The 22,152-nt window shown below is 45.1% G+C and overlaps 1 protein-coding gene and 1 long non-coding RNA gene across 8 annotated transcripts in view; one reads left to right on the top strand and one right to left on the bottom strand.

Annotated features, from left to right (window-relative positions):
- The window catches only part of KIRREL3 (kirre like nephrin family adhesion molecule 3), a 584,878-nt gene that overhangs the window by 353,854 nt on the left and 208,872 nt on the right, over positions 1-22,152 (top strand). Inside the window, exon 1 of one of the 7 annotated variants that reach the window (XM_055095063.2) lies at positions 2,863-2,885. The exons of the other annotated variants lie outside the window; for them this stretch is intronic. The gene's annotated coding sequence lies outside the window, so the exon portion shown is untranslated. Of the gene's footprint in view, positions 1-2,862; positions 2,886-22,152 lie in introns of those variants that run through there. 7 annotated transcript variants of the gene reach the window in all.
- The window catches only part of LOC129393424 (uncharacterized), a 144,139-nt gene that overhangs the window by 6,371 nt on the left and 115,616 nt on the right, over positions 1-22,152 (bottom strand). Inside the window, exon 4 of the long non-coding RNA XR_008620298.2 lies at positions 845-993. This is a non-coding gene — a long non-coding RNA (uncharacterized LOC129393424). The remainder of the gene's footprint in view (positions 1-844; positions 994-22,152) is intronic.

Below are 22,152 nucleotides of genomic sequence, written 5' to 3'. Positions count from 1 at the left end.
CCACCGTGCACTTTTTATGGAATGTCCGTGAACTTTGGGGCTTGGCCTCGGCCTTGCCATGTCTCACGCAGCCCCTCCCGTTTCTCATTGCCCTGGCGTGTCACATTGAATGCTGCCAGGAGAGAGTCGGGCCAGAGTGTCCGTGTGACCTTGAAAAGAGCTCCTCCACACATGGTCCTGGGGGATTGGAGTTTGCAAAATGCCACTTCCGGTGTCGCTTTTTTCTCATTCCGTATCTGGTGTTTATATTGCTCTTTACATCTTTCAGAACCGTTTCATATCCATTTCCTGATTTGAATTTCATGACAACCCCATGAGGTATCATTATCTCCATCTTACGGCAAAGACGGTGAGGTGCTAGAGAGTGATTCCCCACAAGGTCAAATGCCTACTTACAGACTGAGGCAGCACAGGGGCTTGGCTTCCTGGGCGGGTCCAGCTGGTGCCTCTTCTGCCACCCCAAGCCTGCCCATCCTTCAGTGAGCAAGTCAGTCGTTCCTCTGCCTCTGCAAAGCCGTCATCCTCAGCCACCACGGGCCCCAGTACCGCCTCCTCCGTTGGATTCTGTAGATAGTGCACTGTCTGCCTCTCTCACTTGCCTAGTTATTCCATCATTCTCTTGTTTACTTAACTTTTCAGTTGTGTACATATATTCCTCACAAGACAATTACAAACAAGGTGTCTGGCATAAGCTTTATTATACCTGCTCTCTTTTTCCCCTCCCCCACCCCCACAACCCAACAAAACCCAATTAAGAGTGTAGGAGACATTTAACAAATACTGGCTGCTGAATGCATGAATGAATGACTTTTTTAATCAAATATAAATTAAACTGATGTCTCACCCAAAGCAGAACTTCTTCTTGCATTAATCCTTGTAGGGCTTTTTCTACTGGCAACAGAGGACCAGTGAGGTGGCTGGTCCTCTTGTTGTTGGTTCACGGAGGAAGATCTCAGGGAGGAAAGTTGAAAGGCCTCTGTCCTGGTGAATTGCCTGGAAAGTGAAAATCTGAGATTCAGATTTCAAAAAAGAGTAACTCTTTGGTGTGGTAAGGGTAAGGGTAGGTGATGGGGTTGTAATGACAGCATTGATGTTTGGGAGACTGTGGGGATTACAGAAGGTCATGGAGCACAGAGATCAAGGACCAGCCTTCAGAATCAGACATCCTTAGGAACCCAGCCCTGCTACCTATAGATTGAGTGGAGGACTTTGGCAAATGGCCTGACCTCTTGTCCACAGCCCCCTGACCTGTGAAGTGGAGATAATGATATTCTCTACACCATAGGGCTGTTATGAGGATGAAATGTGTGAGCCAAATATCTAGCACTTGCCTACCATTTAGAATGGGCTCAAGGCATGGTAGCTCTTGTTCCTACCACGATAGACTCCCTAGGCAGGCTTGGCCCAGGCTTCCTCTCCTGTCTTGGTTCTTCTTTGTGCCCTAAGTAAAGAAGATGGTTTTTTATCCATCAACCCACAGAGACCCCAACCCGGGCTTTTTGGCCAGCGGGTGCGGGTTTCACACAAAGAACAAGGGGTGGGGGGTTAACAGACGCCGGAACTCAACCAAAGAAGCCCATCCCTTCACTCTGAGGGGCTGAAATTCCAGCCTGCCAGTGACCTCCAGAACCTTGGGTTTTTTAAAGGAATCCTCTAGACAGATCAGACATACTAGTGCCTATCTTCCTCCTGGCCCAGAATTGATGAGCCCTCACCATTTCATCTTTTCTTTGGTTAGCACAAGGATGAACTCCGCTTTTTGCCTCATTCTCCCATTGGCATAATGACTTACCCTACCTTCATTTAAATATCTGAATTCAGAAACTTTAATTAGGGACTTCCCATGACTTTATGGAGGTGTCATGATTAGACCTGTTATTACCACCCCAAATGGGAAAATTGAACATCCACTGCTTTATGAACCCTTCATCACAATTAATGCTGTCTCCAAAACTTCTCATTTATTGGGTTCTCTGGTATAATCATTCCTAATATGTGTTTCAAGACCTTGTACAAGTACAAATAATTTAAACTAATTAGCTTATTATAAAAAAGGAATGAAAACAAATGGCACATGAATGAATTGTGAGGTTTCATATGGAATTAATATCTCCATAATACCCACAAATTTGGTAAATTCATTATGCATCTATAATCAAACCTGATAAATCCCCTAGATAATTCAGAAGTAATTATGCATGAACTGCTGCCACTTATTTGAAAGTGCTACCAAAATAAGAGATTTATTCCCAAGATCCAGTTAGGCTCCAGGATAACTAAGACTAACCTGACATCTCCTGTCAAAATCAGCCATGAGAAATTACACTGACTCTGCCCCCCTGGATGCTGTCCACTGATATCTGGAAAGAGTATGCATGGTTCTCAAAAATAGTCCCTGTTTGAGACATGGAGTGGAGTTTATCATTGGAATTTGTGAGATTTGGGGAAGATGGAGAGGGATTCCCCGTTGGAATAATTATCAAGACTCAATGAAACACACAAACTGTGCACCATCCCACCAATTCCCAAAAGACTTTCTTAGTCTAGCTGAGAAATCCTATAGCAAGGAACCATTTTCTCATTTAGACGTGGATTGCAGTTCTTTTCTGATATGGTTTTGCTGTGTCCCCACCCACATATCATCTTGAATTGTACTCCCATAATTCCTATGTGTTGTGGGAGGGACCCAGTGGGAGATAATTTGAATCATGGGGGTGGTTTCCCCCATACTGTTCTCATGGTAGTGAATGCGTCTCATGAGATCTGATGGTTTTATCAGGGATTTTCACTTTTGCATCTTCCTCATTCTTCTCTTACCACTGCCATGTAAGAAGTGCCTTTTACTTCCTGCCATGATTCTGAGACCTTCCCAGCCATGTGGAACTGTAAGTCCAATTAAACCTCTTTTTCTTCCCAGTCTTGGGTATGTCTTTATCAGCAGCATGAAAACAGACTAATACAGTAAATCGATACCAGTAGAGTTGCTAAAAAGATACCCAAAGATGTGGAAGTGACTTTGGAACTTGGCAACAGGGAGAGATTAGAGGGCTCAGAAGAAGACACGAAAATGTGGGAAAGTATGGAACTTCCTAGAGACTTGTTGAATGGCTTTGACCAGAAGCCTGATAGTGATATGGACAATAAGGTCCAGGCTGAGGTTGTCTCAGATGGAGATAAGGAACTTGTTTGGAACTGGAGCAAAGGAGATTCTTGTTATGTTTTAGCAAAGAGAGTGGCAGCATTTTGCCCCTGCCCTAGAGATTTGTGGAACTTTGAACTTGACATAGATGATCTAGGGTATCTAGTGGAAGAAATTTCTAAGGAGCAAAGCATTCTAGATGTGACTTGGGTGCCATTAAAGGCATTCAATTTTATAAGGCAAGCCAAGCATAAAAGTTCAGAAAATATGCAGCCTGACAATGTAATAGAAAAGAAAAGCCCATTTTCTGAGGAAAAATACAAGATGGCTGCAGAAATTTGCAGAAGTAATGAGGAGTCGAATGTTAATCCCCAAGATGATGGAGAAAATTCTCTAGGGCATGTCAGAGGTCTTCGTGTCAGCCCTTCCTATCACAGGCCCATAGGCCTAGGAGAAAATGGTTTCATGGGACGGACCCAGGGTCCCCACGCTGTGTGCAGCCTAGGGACTTGGTGCCCTGCATCCCAGCCGCTACAGCCATGGCTGAAAGGGGCCAATGTAGAGCTCAGGCCATGGCTTCATGGGGTGCAAGCCCCAAGCCTTGGCAGCTTCCATGTGATGTTGAGCCTGAGAGTACACAGAAGTCAAGAATTGGGGTTTGGGAACCTCCACCTAGATTTCAGAAAATGTATGGAAACTCCTGGATGCCCAGGCAGAAGTTTGCTGCAGGGGTGGGAACCTCATGGAGAACTTCTGCCAAAGCAGTGCAGAAGGGAAATGTGGGGTCAGAGCCCTCATACAGAGTCCCTACTAGGGCACTGCCTAGTGGAGCTGTGAGAGGAGGGCCATCGCCCTCCAGATCCCAGAATGGTAGATCCACCAACAGCTTGCACTGTTCACCTGGAAAAGCCACAGACACTCAATGCCAGCCTGTGAAAGCAGCTGGGAGGGAGGCTGTACCCTGCAAAGCCACAAGGATAGAGCTACCCAAGACCATGGGAACCCACCTCTTGCATCAGCATGACCTGGATATGAGACCTGCAGTCAAAGGAGATCATTTTGCAGCTTTACAATTTGCCCCACTGGATTTCAGACTTGCATGGGCCTTGTAACCCCTTTGTTTTGGTCAATTTCTCCCATTTGGAATGGCTGTATTTACCCAATACCTATACCCTCGTTTTATCTAGGGAGTAACTAGCTTGCTTTTGATTTTACAGGCTCATAGGTAGAAGGGATTTGCCTTGTCTCAGATGAGAGTTTGGACTGTGGACTTTTGGGTTAATGGTGAAATGAGTTAAGAATGTGGGGGAATGAGGGGAAGGCCTGATAGGTTTTGAAATATGAGAACCTTAGATTTGGAGGGGCCAGGGGCAGAATGATATGGTTTGGCTGTGTCCCCACCCAAATCCCATCTTGAATTATACTCCAATAATTCCCACGTGTTGTGGGAGGGACCCAATAGGAGATAATTTTAATCATGAAGGCGGTTTCCCCCTTACTGTTCTAGGGGTAGTGAATACATCTCACAAGATCTGATGGTTATATCAGGGGTTTTCACTTTTGCATCTTCCTCATTTTTCTCTTGCCATCTCCATTTAAGGAGTGCCTTTCACCTCCCTCCATGATTCTGAGGCCTCCCCACCCATGTGGAACTGTAAGTCCAATTAAACCTGTTTTTCTTCCCATTCCTGAGTATGTCTTTATCAGCAGCGTGAAAACTGACTAATACATTTTCCAACATGACACACCTGAAATTGTAGGACTCTGATTTTAGCCACTCATTCAACCAGGCAAAATGAATTTTCTACCCTTTGGGCTACCATATTTATTTCTAGCTTTCTTAAAACATAGCTCATTATTTATTTTTAGATATAGTTCCTATTTGATCATGTGCTTCTTGAAGATTATCACAGCACTATTTATTACATGCACTCATTACATACATATATGTGTTCAACAAATATTAAATATCTGTGCACTAGGCATTGATACATCAGTCAATAAAACAAATAGCTAAGACTTCATGGGGCTGACATTCTAGTGGAGGAGCCATGAAATGAACAAATAAAGATGAATCATGTCAGATGGAGATAGGCACTCTACAGCCAGGCAAAACAGGGAGAGGGATATAAAGTACTCCTATAGGGGTGGGGTGCACATTTTAAATAAGATGGTCAGTCCCCAAGAAGGTGGCCACCGAGCAATGTCTTGAAGCAGGGGAGGGACCGAGGACAGGACATCCCAGGCAGAGGGAACTGCATAAGTGCAAAGACCCTGGGGCAGGAGCATGCCTGGTGAGTTTCAGGAACAGCAAAGAGGCCAGCGCAAGTGCACTCATCCATTATCTCATTACTATAAAGAACTACGTGAGATGGGGTAAAAAGGAAAGAATTTTAATTGACTCACGGTTCTGTAGGCAGGCACTGCTGGGGAGGCCTCAGAAAACTTACAATCATGGTGGAAGGCCAAGGGGAAGTAGGCCCATATTAGATGGCCAGAGCAGGAGGAAGAGAGTGAAGGAGGAGGTGATACACACTTTCAAACAACCAAATCTCGTGAGAACTCACCATCATAAGAACAGCAAGGGGGAAATCCACCCCTGTAATCCAATCACCTCCTACCAGGCCCCTCCTCCAACACTGGGGATTACAATGTGACATGACATTTGGGTGGGGACACAAATCCAAACTGTATAAGCAAGCAAAAGGAAGAGTGAAGATTAAGTCAAAGTGTAACAACGAGGCCAGACCCCGGAGGGCACCATGAGTCATGGAGAGGGTGTTGGCTTTCATTCTCAGTGAGATGGAATGCTCTGCACCGTTCTGAACAAAGGAACGGCTCCCTCTGACTTAGGTTTTTAAAAGCACTACTCAGACTGCCCTGTTGAAACTAGACAGCAGAAGACAAGGATGGAAGCTGCGAGACCAATTAGGAGGCTCTGGCCGCCATCCAGGCACAGGGTCCAAGTGACTTGGACCAGGGGGTAGCCTTGGAGGGGCAAGAAGACCAGATTCCAAATTTACTTTGAAGGAAGAACCAAAGGGATTTGCTGACAGATTTGATCTTCGCTGTAAACTTTTGGGCTCCCAGCAGAGTACCTTACACTAAAAGGTGCCTGATAAACGTTTGCTGAATGAAAGGAGTAAACGTATGCATAAATGAAGTATTCAAATAACTTGGACCCTGGTGAGAGGGGTGGGGTTGAGTTTGATTAGAGGGAAGGGTATACCTCATATATCTCAGTCTCCCTCCTGGGGCTGGGTTTCCTTACCTAGCAGAAACTCATTAAATATTTGTTGGATGCGTGAATAGACAAGTTAATTAAAATGGGCGTGCAAGGCTTGGGAGCTTATTCTGACTTCCAGCTAGAAACCCCAGCAGACAAGCACTGGGGCTTGGAGATTTTTCTTTCTATAGCTCCTGGCAGAGTAGCAGGGGTGAGCCTGGGCTCCCTAAATATTGTGAAATGCTGTCCATGCTGAGGTCCCCATCAGACTTGCCTAGAAAAGTGCCTAAAATGCAGAGTGCCGAGCCTCCTGTTTGTCAGTGGTTGGAAGATGAGTAATACTTTCTAAATGCTTAAGTGTCATCATCATTACTAAATTGCTGTAGGAATAAAAATTCAGTTTATACCATTGAGGATCATTAAAGTCTCTTCTGAATCTGATGCCAAAATTGAAATAATTGGCTCATCGGTGGTGCAACATGGGATATGACCACATCGGCTTGTGGGGAAAAACGTTGTCTCAACATGAAGAAAAGAACAGGAGCTTGGGTAGGTAGATTGGTTTTGTTGGCAAAGAATTGCTACATTGCAATTACAATTGACAGCATAGATCATGATTAAAAATACTTGGGGTGGCCGGGCGCAGTGGCTCACTCCTGTAATCCCAGCACTTTGGGAGCCCAAGGCGGGTGAATCACTCAAGGTCAGGAGTTCGAGACCAGTCTGGCCAACATGGTGAAACCCCGTCTCTACTAAAAATACAAAAGTTAGCTGGGTGTGGTGGTGCATGCCTGTAATCCCAGCTACTCAGGAGGCTGAAGCAGGAGAATCACCTGAACCCAGGAGTTGAAGTTTGCAGTGAGCCGAGGTCATGCCACTGCACTCCAGCCTGAGCAACAGAACGAGACTCTGTCTCAAAAAAAAAAAAAAAAAATACTTGGGGCACAAATTTAGAGTTGCAGAAAAATAAATGGATTTTGCAATTAGACAAGAGTTTTAAATCAATTGGATTTTCCAAGGCATGGTTAAATTTTGTTTCAAGAGGTCAACTGCAGATCAGAAATACTGATACCCAGTGCAGGGAAGGCACTAAACAAGAACAAAATAAATAACGATAATAATAGATTGAGCTACAGTCTAAGAACAAAGATGTGTTTTAAATGAAAATCATTATTCACAGATGCTAGAGCACAAACCCAGACTGATTCAGTGCTGACTCGAAGGTACAAGGGGGACCCACTGGGCGATCATATCGCGAACCTGCAGATGCTAATGCTGACCTGTTTGGGGGGTGGGGTGGGTTAATTAGCTGCCGGCTGTAAAGCATTATTGCCTTGCTGAGTATTATTATTTTAATAAAAGAGCCTCATGAAAACGTCTCTGGTGGTAACTCATGAAGAATCATTTTGAGGACAAGAGTACTCGTACATCATTCCGAGTGCCGCCTATGTATTTGAGTATCAACAAAAAATTTACTGTTTAAACATAAATCTCTGGGAGAAGTTGAAGTTAATTAAAAAGGTTTAACAGCATATGCATTAGTATTAGCCCTGGCCCTCTTTAGCATGGAAGGAAGGAAAGGAAATAAAATAAGGTGTGTGAGGAAGCGGTAATGTAGGCATTTAATTAAATGTGGTCCAAAGCATAGGCGAAGACACCACCTTATCTGCCATTCAGTGCAACGAGGGAGAATGGGAGGCAGGGAAATGTTCCCTGAAGAGCTCTGTGTGTTTTTAATTAACAAAGGCTTTGAGAGTCCTTCTTACCTTTTCTTCTTCAGAAACCTAGAATTTCACCTTGTGCCATGATGCTTCCATTTAGATGTGGAAGGCCTCTGGTGGAACACTGTAGCCCAGTTCAAGTGCATATTCTGATTTATGCCCGGCTATTACTCATGAATTCTTTCATTCATGCCACAAATATTTCTAGAGCTCTCAGTCTGCATAATGCAGGGTACCCTGTAGCCTGAGAGGCTGCGGAGATGGTCTGGTCTCTGCCCTCAAATGGCTCACGGTGGAAGGAGAAAGGCTGGCATACCAGCAGCACCGTGTGGTAAATGCTCTGGGATAGAAGTATTCAGGATTTGAGGACCACACATGAAGACGCTGGAGGTCTTCATAAAAACTGAATACTGCAATTGGCCCATGACCACAACCGCAGGGAACTCAAGTTGAGAATATTTCATTAGCATTTGAATTGTTACGATGTCAGTCTGCATCCCTTCACTTTCTGGTCCCACTCTATCTTCCTCCAGCTTTTTCCTTCATAACGCCCAGTCTGCACCCCTCTTGCAATATATTCAGAATATGCTGTGTTCACTTCACCTCTGCTCATTTATCCACTCTCCCATTGACTGAAATGCTCCTCCCACTTCAACCCCAACCCCTCCCTCAAGGTTCATCCCAAGTCCTCACTTCTTCCAGGGCATAGATTTTAGCTCTCCTGGGCAGCAACGGTGCCTTGTAGGACTTGGCACGTTCGCTGTTTGTCAGGAGGGCTGGTCAAAGGCACCAGGCTCAAGCTATTTGTGACCAGCACCACACATTTTAGCACTTAAAATATTTGCTAGCTTTTTACATCTATAGATTATTATTTGTTCCATAGATGTTCTTTGACCCTCCAACTTAAAAACTTTAACTCTTTGAGGCATTTAATAGGAGATGGATAAATTCATCCTGCTTATTCTTTTCCCCAGACTCACTTCAATTTCAGCAATTTGCCCCAATATTTCCATCCACTGTACCATCTCTTTATTTCTGGACATGACTCGATCTTCCTCTAGGATTTTAGTACCAGGCTTTCAGCCCCCACCCCCAACCCATGTCTTCACCAGCTTCATCCTTGGTGATTTCAGTCCTCCCAAGCCTCTGACCTCCTCAGGTCCCAGCAGTCTTCCCCCAAGTGACCTGCATCTACCCCATTTGCATCTTGAAATGCACGACTCAAAACTACTGAACATTCAGCTCCAATTGTCAAAGTTCTTCTCTGTCCTCACTCATTTTCTCACTCCCTCTTGACCTACTTTTTGGCCTTCCCTTGGTCTTCAATCTTTTCATCCTTTCCTATTTTCCCACTTCCCTTGGTGGCTCCAGTCCCTGAACTCTATAAGCCTCACGTTTTACCTCTACTATTAGTAACACTCAGCTTTTCGTCCTTCTGCCTACTTGATTTTCCAGTCCCCAGTTCTCATAGCCCACTATTCACTGGATCTACTTCAATCTACCATGCTAGTCCCCTAAATCAAGAGTTATTTTAGCCCCTTTTCAATGACATCCTTTCCCACACTTTCAGCCATTAACCCTATGAGGCTGATGCCACTTCCTTATATCTAGTTCTGGACGATGGCCTGGACTGTAGGCACATAGTTCCAGCTAGACTGAGCATCTGCACGTGGTTTCCTACAAGGTCCCTAACTCTCCATCTAGCACATAGCTTACCTTCCTGCAAAAACTCTTGCCTTTTCTCTGTGTTCTCGAGCTAGAGTTGACATCATGATCTTTTCAATTCTCTCTCCCTAAATGCTCAGGGTCAGCTTTGCTCTTCCTCCCCTCATTCTCTTCATCTTTTTGGTCACCAGTTCGTAATAACTCTTTTCTATTTCCTCCATTTCTACTGTCACCAGCTTTGTTAAAATCCTCACGTAATCTCACTGAGATTACTGCTGCCTCCAAACTCCTCTCCCTATCTCCAATTCATCTTCAGTACAATCCTACTCATTGTGTTGCCACATTGATCTTCCTAAACCACAGTTATGCCTTGCTCCAGAATCCCTACTAATGCACTTTTGCCCAAGGATCAAGTCTATATCATCAGTGTAGAGATAAAGATTTGCCATGATATCGCCTCAGCCTACATCTTCAGTCCTGTTTCCCACTAGTCACCTTTCCCTGAACCATGACCTCCTCTTTTCCACTTCAATACTCATGTTTTTTCCCTCTGTCTGAAATAGCTTCCATCTGTATGTGTTAAAATCCTCTTCAAGACCATCTCAAATTCCATCCTTCCTGTAAATTTTAGCCCAATCTCTTCAACTATTGATGAGCTCCCCTCTGTGTTTCCCTAACATTTTCTTTATTTGTAATTCATTAGTTTAATAAATATTAATTTATTGAGCATCTGCTATGTACCAAGAACTTTAATATGCATTATCTTCTTTAATTCCCATGTTAACCCTATGAAATAGATACCATTAATATTCTTGTTATAGAAATAGGAAAATTGAAGCTATGCTTATTTACATTTTCTGCCCAATATTACAGAATTAGTAAGTGGCAGACTCAGTTTTCCAATCTGATTCCAGTGCTCATGACATCTGCCTAGAGTTGTGTCTCCTTTATTACAATATGCCTTGCATTGGATGGATGGATAGATGGATGGATGGATGGATGGATGGGAGGAAAGAAGGGAGGCCAAAGCACCTTTTTTTACCCTTTTACTTCGTAGGATCCTTGCACTCTGGAACCATGCTTGGTTCACCTTTGAATTTCTCACTTCAAGCCTGACACAGAGGAGATGCTTGATAAATATTTACTTTGTTCAACTGGATGTACAGTTCAGAATTTTGCACATACAAAATCATAACCCTTGAAGGGACATAAAGACATTCTTTCATCCATCCCCCTGCCTCCAGAAGGCTGTTCTTATGTGACTCTGGTTCTAGCCTACCCCTTTTGTGTCATTCCTCCTACAATTGCAATCTGCCATAACCACTTTCCTTTCCTGTAAGATGCTCTTGACCTTTATGGGACTTCTTCTTTGCTCCTTGGCCTACTTCTAAGAGGTTCTCTTGGAGATGGTGGTCACCCAAGAAAATCAAACATGTATTTCCTAGAGTAAGAGTTTGCTTGGAAAAGGCAGAGGAAAGGGGATGGGGAATGGAAAGCGCAGGGCAGAGTTAACATTTCTAGTGAGTCTAGCTTGGGCTAGGCCACATTGTAATGTGCTTTCACAGAGAGGCAATTTTCTTCCCCTCCTGTTCCCTGTAGGAGTCCTGGAGTAAATGCAATGTTATCTCCCAGGAAGGCATTGCCTAGTGTGGGCATAACCACAGTGTTTACAGGGAGACTTGGCGCAAACAGAGCCTCTTGCTGGTCTCAGAAATGGGGAAAGTGAGAACTAACCACCAACCCCAATGAGACCAGTGCAGGAAGGATTTTGAAGTTTGGACTAGAAGGCAGGAAAGCATCTGTCAAAAATCTATTACTTGATGCACTAATAAGATTGTTGGAGGTCCCTCCCCTCCCATGGGTTATGGAGATCCACCCTTTCCAACGGGGCCTCTGGCTCTCTGTGAACAGCCCAGCAGTGGCTCACTGGGATCTGGGCTCCATCTGCAGCATCTAAGGACATCGGTACATTTCTGAGCATTTCAGAAGGAAGCTCCTCCCCACTAGACACCTACTTTTCATATAATGGAGAGAGGATCCTTCCCTAACTGCCACTTGAAGTTGCAGAATTGACACGTTCCTGACCTGAGAAAGAGTGGAAGTTGAGGATGTGCACATGTAAGCAAGGGGACTGTGGTGGGAACCTCAGTGAGTATTACGTGGTTTTAGATGGAATTGGATTTACTCTGAGTTCTCACATATGCTATAAATGCATATATAATGGTGTATTTACATAGCATAATAAATGCTATGTAAATATGCTGGAGCCTCTGGGTACAAAGAGAGAAGGAGAAAGACTTGTGTTATGTAATAGGGGTATGGAGTCAGCTGCAAGGGTGCAGTGGGACATGATGCAGCCACTATCCCCATAAGAAGCCAGGAGGCTGGTGTTGTAAATGTCTGCGACCTGTAAATGTATTGGTGAGACATACCCCACTGGCCAGAATGTTATTTGCTCACAGTTTAGGTGGTAATAGCAATTTTCTCCCTTCCTATTGTTGCTAATGTCAAAGGTATCCTTTTACCTCAGGTATTTGTAGCCAGAATCTGTAAAACTCATGACACCCTGCACCCTGATCTGATGAGAGTGGCAAGTAGCTTTGTGACCACCAAGAGGCTCTTCAGAGACAAGGCCTGGAGTAGAGACCCTGCTAAACCCAGGACCATGACTGTAACAACCATCTGAGAAACAAGTGATGAGGCTCGGGCCAAGAAAGTAGCAGAGGAAGTGGTGAGAGGTGGTTGGTTTATAATATATTTTGAGACAACAGGCTACATTGACAGATTGGATGTGGGTGTGAAAGGAAGAGAAGAGTCTAGGATCACTCACTTCAAGTTTCCTGGTCTGAGTAACTGGAAGGATAAAATTGCCACTGACAAGTTTATCATCTTCTTCAAAGATGAAGAAGACCGTGAGAGGGGCAGGCCTGTGGGAGAAGACCAGGAGTTCTTTTCGGAGCATGTGAAATTTGAGATGCCTGTTACACATTGCAAGTGGAGGGGAGGACTAGGCAATTGGATAGATGAGTCCAGAGTTTAGGGGGTGGTCTAGGCTGTGGATACAAAATTGAGAGACATCAGACTACAGTCGGTGTTTAAAGCCATAAGATTGAGAAGAGATCCAAGGACTCCAATATGAAGGTCAAGGAGAGGAGATGCCAGCAATAAGTCAGTGACGTAGGAGGGAAATGACTAGAATGGAGAACCCAGGAATATTCTTTCATGCATGCCTCCATTCTGAGCGACCCCTCATACAGAGTTAGGCATAGTCTTCAACCCAAGGGTCCCATGGTTCATTCCAGATTCAGAAAGAACCCATGTGAAACAGCAGCCAAGTAAAATGAGAGGGTGTCTTTTTAAGACCATGCTGTAAGGTTCAGACTAAATGCTACGAGGTGTATTAATCTGACTGCTGGACCCTCTTCGCCACACATTTCAGGTACAAGCAGCCCAGAAGGAAAAAGCTGACTTAATTCAGAGGCCAAATTCTTCTCTCAGATCTATGCATGTAATGTATGCAGGGAACAGACTGGAATGCTTTTGATGTTGCTAATCTGAACTGACAGTCTGTTTGCTAGTTCCGGATGAGGACGCCTTTTAATTCTGTGTGTGCGCGTGTGCGTGTGTGTGTGTGCACATATGCGCGTCTGTGTGTGTGTTGTGTTCAGTTAGTCTTGACAACCTCCTTTCCCAAACCAAAGTGGGTCCCCAGGAGCCCCACATACCCACTGCCCATGGCTATTCCTCAGGGTGGGTCAGTTTCCACTCTACAAATGACAGGAGCTCTCGGGGACCACTCACCAGCTGAAGGGTGAGTGAGATAGACAGAAAATCATAGAGCTTCTATGCCTTATTTTTTTAGTACAATGCAGGGTAAAATAAAACAGTACTGGCTTGGGAAGGTGGGAGATTAATTGTCTTCTCTGGGCACGTTCATTTCATATTCATTGTCACAGTACTGATCGTAATGAAGTTATTTAGTATTCATGCAGATGTCACATCAAGTTCCTCCATAGATGTTTTACTGTAATTTAGCATAAGTTGATGGATATCTATATTAAAGTGTTCCCAATTAAGCAAGTGGCCTTTCTATTCTACAAGCCAGATTGGACTGGATGGCCATGAAGTGTAAGCAAACTAAGCCTTCTCAGATCCCAGCCACAGAGGTCAAACCTGAAATGAGTTTAGCTCCTTCTCGTGTCTATTTCAGAAGAATCCTAGTGGCTCAAAAATAACTTTGTAAATGACTGATCCAGACAGATGAGTTGGAAAGTGGGTGATTGATGGGCCCAGTATATTTGAACAAAATCAACACCAGGGAGAATATTAATTGTACAAGTAGGGCCAGCTAGCAGAGCAGACAAAAGAATAGAGTCAGGATTAGCCGATCTCATCTCCAGCTTGCAGAGCCCTGAGACTTTCAGCAACTGTCCTGGGATGCAATTGGTGGTTGGTTAGCATCTGCCTTCTTAACTCTCCTGGATTAGAAGCTGCCACATTGGAAATGGTTTATTGAGCTCAGTAGAGGTTACTTTTAAAGGCTTAAGGGATTGGGTTCCATTAAAAAATATATACAAACAACTTTTAAATGAGGTTTGGTAAAGCAAAGGAACGTTTTTCCTTTTGCTTACCCAGAGGTACAAAAAGAAAAGAACCCAAAAATCCAAACAGAAATACAAATAGCTGCCTAGATCTTCACTGGAGACAGGCCTGATTCAGTCAATATGTAAGGTTTCTTTTTTTAAAATGTTATCAAAAGGTCAGAGCCAGTGGCCTTTGAAGGCAAATCTCATCTGACAGGTGGCCCTCCAGAGCTTAAGTTTCCAGATCTATTAGCACCGAAGTATTTCTCTTAACTGGGCTTTGGGATGATTGGGGGGCTGGCCAAGTCATGAAGAAACTGGAAACTTTGGCAATGCAGCCCAGGACTGAGAAACACCAGCGGGATAAATAGAGATTCCTTTCAAATTACTTGTGAATCTTAATTCATTCAATTAAAAAAAATCATTAAACTGTACTGTCCAGCCCCTGGGGATGCAGTGGCAAGCAAAACAGAGCTTACATCATCTAGAAAAGGAAATAGGTAATTACTCAATATCCAGACATTGTGCCTGCTGTCACTGGGGCCATGGGGAGACGGGGTGATGCCTGGGTCATTAGCCGGCTCTTGAAGACTAAAGTCCTTCACATAGCGATTCCTCCACAGCAGCAACCTTCTCACCAAGGTTCCTACACTAAATGAATTTCAAGCCCTCAAGCTGGGCTCCCGTTCACTAAAGCTCATCTAAGACTACAACTGCCCACCAAATAACTGCAGTGAAGTGAACATATAGGATAAGTGAGGGAAAGATACGGAGGGAGAATTATCCATGGACTATGGGGCTACCCACCCCAGCCCGCCTAAGGCAAAACAGCTGCCTCTTCATCTGAATGCTTCAGCTTTTTGTTAATATTGCTCCACATTTATGCGGTAATGATTTCTATGTCTAATGCAGATTCTGTGAGACTAGGCCAGACTCAGTATAGAACACAGAACAACTCTTGGGTTTAGCTCAGCAAGAGGACTGGTGAAACATCAAGAGTTCCTGGGTGCCCTAAGGAGAGGACTGACTTTAGTTGCAGCCAGAGGACAGACAAGTACGTTTTTCCAACAACAGGAGATGATGGAATGAAAAGGGAACATTGTGGAGATTTAGATTCTTTAAGAACAAGCAAGGTGTTTCTATTCCTATCTCTCTGGCATGTTTTAGGAAAATTCTGTCAAGAGGAAATGGGATTACTTAAATGTTCCAAATTCTCAAATTCTGAGAAGTCAGTGCTAAACCCCAAAGCAAAGCCCATTATTATTCCTCTTCTGAGCTTCCCATTCCCAGCACATTACAATGCTCTACAAAAATTTGAGTAAGTATAGATTTTACAGGTTTCCATTTGTTGAGCCTTAGTTCCACACACATACCAATGAAAGCAAACTCTGCAAAGCTAAATTCTCTCCATTCCTCAATATTTAAGCATTTCCCTCTCAGAGGAGCTGCCCCTGCTGCTCACTGACTCATGCTCCCACTGTGCTCTTGGCATGTTTTCCACTGTACAATGGTCATCGGTTTACTTGCTAGTCTTCTCAGCTATCATGTGTATGTCCTTAAAGCCCAGTGCTAGGCTTGGCACATTGTAGACATTGTGTAAATGTTTCCTAGATGGATAGATGGATAAATGGATGGAGCCACTGATTATTAGTTTTTGCTAAGGAAAACCCTCCTCTGCATTTTTATCTTTTTTTAAGTGACCATCCGCAGAGATATCCAGACTTAGACAGAGAAGGTTCTCTTAGGTTCTCCATTCTCCAAGTAGATTTCATCAGCCCAGACAGCACTAGCCATGTTTTTATCAGGATTTAGATGAGTCATTTTTTTCTTTGAATTGAAATAAACCTGTAGGTTGAATTTGCAAGAGGAGAAACTAGCTAAATGTGCCCACCAGGGTTCTGGACAAATAGGCAGAGGCTTGGGCAGGAGGCTGGAGGCTGGGAGGGAGGAAAGTACCCAGAGGCTGACCCATAGTGCTAAGCAGGAAGCACAACGTCTGCAGTGGGAAGATGAGGCCAAGGGCCAGTGGAGGGAAAGATAGTGTCGGTAATAGCATTTGGAACATGCAGAAGAGGGAAGAAGCGAGAAGAGGATGATTACAACATGATTCACTAATGCTGCTACTGCTAATTACTGAATTTTCCCAGTTACTCTGAAATCAGCCCATATGGAAATCAAAACTCAGCATACCAGTGAGGAAGTTCCATTCTCCACCTCCAAAAATAGGTCCAGCTAAAAAACTTACTTTAGTCTAGGTTTTCCAGAGTATGATGAGGCAATGGCAGTAACAGAGTAGGGGAGTAGGGAGGGGCTGAGTCATCCTGCAGAGGAGGCAACTCACCACCCTGATCTCTACCCCTCCCCTAAGCAGGCATTGAGACTAGAGAAGTGAGGAGGAAGGGAGGTAGCCTAGTATTATTAAGTGCCTACCCTCCTAGGGACTTTCACATCGCCTTTTTATCCCTCAGTCATCTCTTTTTATCCTCCAGTAATGCCATGACGTAGGTGTTACTTTCATTGTATTGATGTGACAATGGCATGCAATGGCATTAAGTGCCTTGCCTAAGGCTATAGAGTAAGTGGTTAAACCGGGATACAAATTCAAGTCCAGATCATCCGGACTCCTAGTTGGCATTATTGCTGCATCCCCTGCTGTTCTGAGGTGGTACAAAGGGCCTAGCTTAGCCCATCAGGCCACAACCATAACCAGCAAAACAAAGGTCTCAGGCAGATACCAAGACACAGGAAAGGGTGCTGGCAGCAGAGCAGGCAGTAAGCTGGGTCCAGGAGGGCAGAAGAAAAGACAGGAGACTAAGGTAAGACTCAAAGAGCAGTGAGATCTGGGGGGCAGGATGAGAGGCAGACACTCAAATGTCTGTAATGTGAGCCCAACACGAAGGCAGAGCTGCCACATATCCAGTGGCTTTATGCCTTTTTTCTATCAGGGTTAATTCCAAGGTTTGGGCATCACAGACTCTCAAAAGAACAAGTGCCAGAAGGGAGAAAGAGGAAGGCACTCACTTACAGGGCATCTGTTAAACGGCAGGTGCTGGGTTACCAGTCTCTTAATTTTATCCTCCCAATTCTTTGAAATGGGTATTTCCTCCGTAGCAAGCAAACACAACTAGCTCAAGAAGGAAATAACAATAATAGTCCACATTTATTGAATGCTTAGCACATGCCATGCCCTGGGTATGCCATAAGTATCCATTACTTTATAATGCTAAGGATAGTGCTATTACCCTTCCCATTTTTACAAATGAAGGAACTAAAATTCAAAATTCTATATGACTTCCCCAAGGTCCTAAAAATAGTAAATGGCAGAGTTGTGAGGTAGCCCCATGTCTGTCACTCTAAGGGGGCTGGTCTTCAGAGCAGACTTTGCCTCAGGGGCATTCAAGTCTTACAGGAATCACGTCGCTTCCTCCACTGATCCCTCCCGCTACCTGTAGGCCTGCTGGCCCTGCCCATGACCCAAAAATAACCAAGTTGTTCCCTAGAATGGTTTGTTATTTTCATATTGGGAATGAGAAACAAAGAGGATGTCTTGAGGGAGAAGGACAGGGTGTCTCATTCATGGGACACACTCTGCCTTTTACCTGGTATTTTTATACCGATCGCCTCTTCAGATTACCACAACAATTCTTCAGATCAGTAGAACAGGTATTCCCAGCCACATTTTACAGATAAGGAAGCTGAGGCCTCAAGAGCTTTGATGACGTGAGCAGATATCCAGCTGGGGTCAAAGCCACATCTTAGTCTAGGTGTGTCTGACTTGTGGCCCAAGATCTCTGGTTACTCTGGGCTGGCAGGGGGGCTCGTTGCTGGGGGTGTACAATGGGAACCCAGCATCCAGCCTTCTCCTCCCTCCCTATCTCCTCCTCCAGGCCATCAGCCACTGTTCAGCCTTCTGTCCAACTCTCCCATGGCTCAGAAGCCCAGAGGTGCTGAGGGCCTTGGAGCCAGCCAACCAGCCCAGCCCTTTTAATGAGGAAGCTTCTCTGCTCCCTCCAATCCATAACATAACCCTGAGGTCTAACCTCTGTATATATCACTCACCTATGTGGGACCAGGGAGGAAAAACATGGAGTGATTTGCTCTGGACTGAGAGGGGTTACCTTCTGCCTTGGAGGGAAGCACCTGGCACCCCCCATGAGTGGATTTAGAAGGGAAGCCTCTCTGCAGTAAGCAATGCCCACACTTGCTGTGCCTGCCTAGAGGTGGAGCTGTCCAGCCCTGCCTCACTGCAGACCCTTTTGTTGGGTTCAAGGTTCAATCCTGCTCATTGAGCAAAAGGTCAATCCTTAAAAGAAAAAGTGTTCTTTGTGCTCATTCTCAGACTATATTACTCCTGATCGAGGAGAAGTTTAGGGGCAAGAAGAGCCCAGAAGCTGGAAATGTCCCCACTTGCTGAGTGGAGCAACTGTAGACCAGAGCTGTGAGAAGTGCTGTGCTGCTTTCTTCCCTGGGTGCATATACCCTCCCCCCACACTTCCCTAGTGCAATCAGTCCCCTTGAAGACAGGAGAGGCAGTGAGGCTTAGTGGAAAGAGCACCAGCAAGGGCCGCCGAGAGGGCGCAGACCTGTAGCCTAGGACCGAGGATGGATATTTGCAGGAATTTGATTCTTTACTGAGCAGGGAGCAAGTATTCTAGGCTAGGGGGCAATGGAGTGCAAGGGCTTGGTGAGAGAGGACTGCATTCCACCCAATGCACTCTTTGCCAGGTGCACACAGCAGGTACAAGGGACCTGGTTCCCTTTAAGTCTTTTTTGAGACAAAAGGCAAACCTTAAACCCTGAGGACCCAAGAGTCAAGCTTCATTTCCCCTGCAAAGCTCCCCCCAAGGCTCTCCAGCCCAAGTGGCGCCTCCACTCAACTCTACAGAGACTTGTTCCGAGTCCATTAGCTGCTACACCTTGATCAGGTCCAGAAGGGTCCCAGGCACCACGAGAGAGGGTAGATGTTAGCCTGGGGGGCTGAAAACTATGGTATTGTGATGAGCACAGGCTCCTGGCTCTCACTGGCCAGCGGTATGATACAGGGAACAATGGCACCTTCCACATTCAATTATTGTGAAGACTGCATGAATGCATGGAAAGTGCATGTCATAGGGTCCGGCACAAAGTAGATGCTCAGCTGTTAGCTCTTGCTGCTCTCACTGTTCAGGGAAAGTAGAGTAGGGTCTGATTCCACCTTACTCAGAGCCTTCAGTACCGGTGAACAGAGCAACACAGACAACACACCCAGTCTGCATGTAAATTGGCCTTCGACACTGGATCACCCCAGAAAAAGAGAACGTGTTCCCTTCCAACTGGAGCTTTGGAGGAAGCTAAGCCAGATTAGCACACCTGACCCCCAGAGCAGGAGGGAGGGAAGCCCCAGTGCACTCAGGTCTCATTCATGTGGACTACGCTGTACTTTCTGAAGAGGTGGAAGGAGGTAAGAAATACTGTATGAAGAGGGGCATTGCAGTGAGAACATGACTAAACCATGTGAACAAAATCTCTATTACTTATGCTCTTCCTGTTCTTTTCATGTCTACACTGTAGATACGTTGCCAGTACCTGTGGTTCTGCCTAAATAAACATACTTCCGGTACAAAAACATACACTGATGGATGATGGAAAAGGAAGACAAGACAGTGTTTTTCTTAGGCCCTTTTCATTGCTGTAAAGGAATACTGGAGGCTGGGTAATTTGTAGAGAAAAGAGATCTATTTGGCTCATGGTTATGTAGGGTGTGCAAGAAGCATTGTGCCAGCATTTTCTTTTGGTGAGGGCTTCAGGAATCTTCCGCTCGTGGCAGAAGGGCAAATGGAGCTGGGATGTGCAGATCACAGAGCAAGAGAGGAAGCAAGGCGAGGGGGAGGTGCCAGGCTCTTTTCAACAACCAATTCTTGTGGGAACGAAGAATGAGAACTCACTCACTCCCAGGAGCATGAGAATGACACCAAGCCATTCATGACAGATCCATCCCCACAACCCAAACACCTCCCACCAGCCCCCACCTCTAACACTAGGAATCAATTTTTTTGTTTGTTTGTTTCTCTTTATTTCTTCTAAAAACAAGATACGTGTGCAGACGTGCAGGTTTGTTCCATAGGGATATGTGTGCCATGGTGGTTTGCTGCACTTATTGACCCATCCTCTACGTTCCCTCCCCTCACCCCCACCCCACAACAGGCCCCGGTGTGTGTTGGGAAATCAGATTTTAACACGAGACTTGGGACTCGGCATGGCCAAATATACCATACCCAAATCATGGCAGTGCTTAGACTGGATTTTAATAGAGAATGATTTTTTAAGTTTATTTATTTTTTTTAGACAGGGTCTCACTCTATTGCCCAGGCTGAAGTGCAGTGGTGATAGAGCAACCTCTGCCTCCCAGGTTCAAGTGATTCTCCTGCCTCAGCCTCCCAAGTAGCTAGGACTACAGGCATGCACCACCACACCAGGCTAATTTTTGTATTTTTAGTAAAGAAGGGGTTTCACCATATTGGCCAGGCTGGTCTCAAAATCCTAACCTCAAGTGATCTGCCCACCTCGGCCTGCCAAAGTGCTGGGATTACAGGCATGAGCTACCGCGCCTGGTCTTTTTTTTTTTTTTTTTTTTTTTTTGTTTTGTTTAAGTTTAGACTCCAAGTGCCTGGGCATTGGGAGATAAAAATTGATGAGGAGACATTAGTATACTTGTTACAGCAGTGGCTAATATGCAGTGGAGGAGGCTTGTGGGGAGAGAGAGAGAGAGAGAGAGAGAGAGAGAGAGAGAGAGAAAAGAAGAAGAAAAAGAAAGGAAAGGAAAGGAATGGAAAGGAAAGGAAGGAACGGAAGGAGGGAAGGAAGGAAGGAAGGAAGGAAGGAAGGAAGGAAGGGTAGGGGCTATCCAAGGTGCAGACAACAGCCCTTGTAGCCCTCTGTAGCCTCAGTGCCTAGACCACCTGGGGGTAGAAACGACGGGTTCCACTGAGTAGCAGGCTTGTCCAGAACTGGACAGCTGGAGACAGAGGCTGGATTCAGAAGGCTTGAAAGTATTACAAAATAAGGAAACACAGAGATGCCTACCTTCAGCAGGATGTATCAACCCTGTCACACACAGCAACAGTAATTGTCTCCCTGCAGAGAATGCATGCCCAGGTCAGCTCATACCTGTCATGGAGTGGGCATCTGAGCTGCAGCTGGCCTGCCTGAGCAGACATGTCAGGACTTGGAGGAAATGGAGGGTGAGGGAGAGTATGCAGCAACGATATGAACAAGAGTTCAGGCAGGCTTTACAGGATTCCCACCAGGTTGGGTAGGAGGTGCGGACATGCTTCTCACCCATGTTTTCTGGCATTCGCAGTCCCTCACTCAATTGCCCCCTCCCCAGGGCTGCTCTTGGGCAGGACAGAAAAGCAGCTGCACAGGGAAGGAGGCTTGTGGCAGGGAGGAGGGTGAGCAAGAAAATAATAGAGACAAGAAAGTAAACGCTCCGTGCTGAGAGTAGAGAGAGGGGAGGGTAAGAAGGCAATCTGTGTTATTGCCAATGTGTCAGTCACAATTACTTACGAGTGGGAAAAGTAATAAAGTTACATTATTCACACATTACATGTAACAAGCTATTCAGTGCTGCCTTCCTCCGAGCCAAATATTGTGATAATTTTAGAGATCATAACTTAATTGAACAATGAATTAATAATCTCATGTGTGGACATTTTCCTTTCGTGTGTGTGTATAAACCAAAAAGCCTGAGGTTTTCTTCCCATTCTCTGGGTCACACCACAGTCAGTGAAGCAAGACATACACAAATTTCTCACCCCAGGGAGAGACCCACAAGGGCAA

Source organism: Pan paniscus, chromosome 9 (assembly GCF_029289425.2).
Source record: "Pan paniscus chromosome 9, NHGRI_mPanPan1-v2.0_pri, whole genome shotgun sequence".
Classification (NCBI taxonomy): Eukaryota; Metazoa; Chordata; class Mammalia; order Primates; family Hominidae; genus Pan; species Pan paniscus.
This window is presented reverse-complemented; position numbering and strand designations above follow the sequence as displayed.